At 45.4% G+C, this 1349-nt stretch overlaps 1 pseudogene across 1 annotated transcript; it reads right to left on the bottom strand.

The window, feature by feature from the left end:
- Window positions 1–237: 237 nt before the first annotated feature.
- On the bottom strand, window positions 238–512 carry LOC308521379 (small ubiquitin-related modifier 2-like; annotated as a pseudogene). The gene has a single exon. The product of its transcript is annotated as a small ubiquitin-related modifier 2-like (transcript).
- Between the last annotated feature and the right edge of the window lie 837 nt (window positions 513–1349).

Below are 1349 nucleotides of genomic sequence, written 5' to 3' on the forward strand. Positions count from 1 at the left end.
CATTTCCATTTGATGTCCATCAAAACATACCATTGACCATTTAGTTAAAAAAAAATGCAAATGCTTGTGCACATACATCAGTTACTTTACGTGCAATAAAGGAATGGGGAAAAGAGAAAGGAAAGAATAGAGAACACTATACCGTAGCAGTCAGATGTGTTGAAACCGAATTGCCGTTTTCTAACTGAGAATGTCTTCGAGGAACAGCATGCTGGAGTAGAGTGGCAGGTTCTCTTTTTAGTAGACACCCCCTGTCTGCTGCTGGAACACATCAATGGTATCTCCTCCCTCCGTTTCCAACTGTGCAGGTGTGTCTGCTTCATTGATTGGCTGCCGGTCAAATCAGAATCTGATCTGCCTCATTGACAAACCCTGTCGTTCACAATAGGCTTCAATTAGTTTACGAAATGGTGTGTGCCTCTTAATCTTAAACTGCACCACAGACCCATCCTGCCCCGCCACCTACAATTAATCTGATCATTGACCCCTTCCTTGGGTTTTTCCTTGGCCATGGAGAGCCCCAGCGTCTCCTCAGCTGCCACTTCACAGAAGGGGTACCAGGTCCGCACCAAAGGGGCACACAAGCAGCACCAGGAGCGGCAGAAGGAGGCGGCGGTGGAGCCACCCACCTCTTTATGCCTCACTGATTGAGCGGAGACATCCCTTCTCATCTTTTCCTGCCCTCAGATTGGAATTTACGACATTGGTTTCGCTGCTTACCAGGCCTTCAGACTCAACTAGAATTACACCACCGGCTTACAGACAGCAGACGGTGAGACTCTTAGCCTCCACGATCATGTGAGTCAATTCCTCGTAATGAATCAGCCTCACATGTATAATATTGGTCTGCTTCTCTGGAGGACCCTGGACTGAACCTTTTAGGTTCTCCTAAGATTTTCTTGCATTTTCTCTTCTACCCCGTCTCTTCGTCTCTTTGTTCTACTTTCTGGGAGTTGCCCTCATCACATTTCTTAGCTACATATTATTAGAGTTCATCAAAATGTGAAATGATTACAATGCCTTGTGCCTTTGTACTCCAGATTAGCCCTATGATTTGCTTTAGCCAATGAGATATGGAGATATTGAGGTAGGAATTCCTGCTATGTGATTTCCCACATTCTCTTTCCCTGTAATGGTGAACCCCAGAGCCTCATTAAAATAGGTGTTTCACAAGTTTAGAGCAGCCTAGCACGTCACCACGCCTCCAACAGAGGAGAGCTGCGCTGGAGTCCCCAGAACCAACAAAAGACTTTGTAAGTAAACCTTCACTCTGTTAAAACCTGAGTTTGTCTCTGTTGTCACCATGGCAAATTTTGCGTATCCTAAATGATTCAGTCTTCTAGAGTCTT

Source organism: Myotis nattereri, assembly GCF_964212035.1.
Source record: "Myotis nattereri genome assembly, chromosome: 6".
Classification (NCBI taxonomy): Eukaryota; Metazoa; Chordata; class Mammalia; order Chiroptera; family Vespertilionidae; genus Myotis; species Myotis nattereri.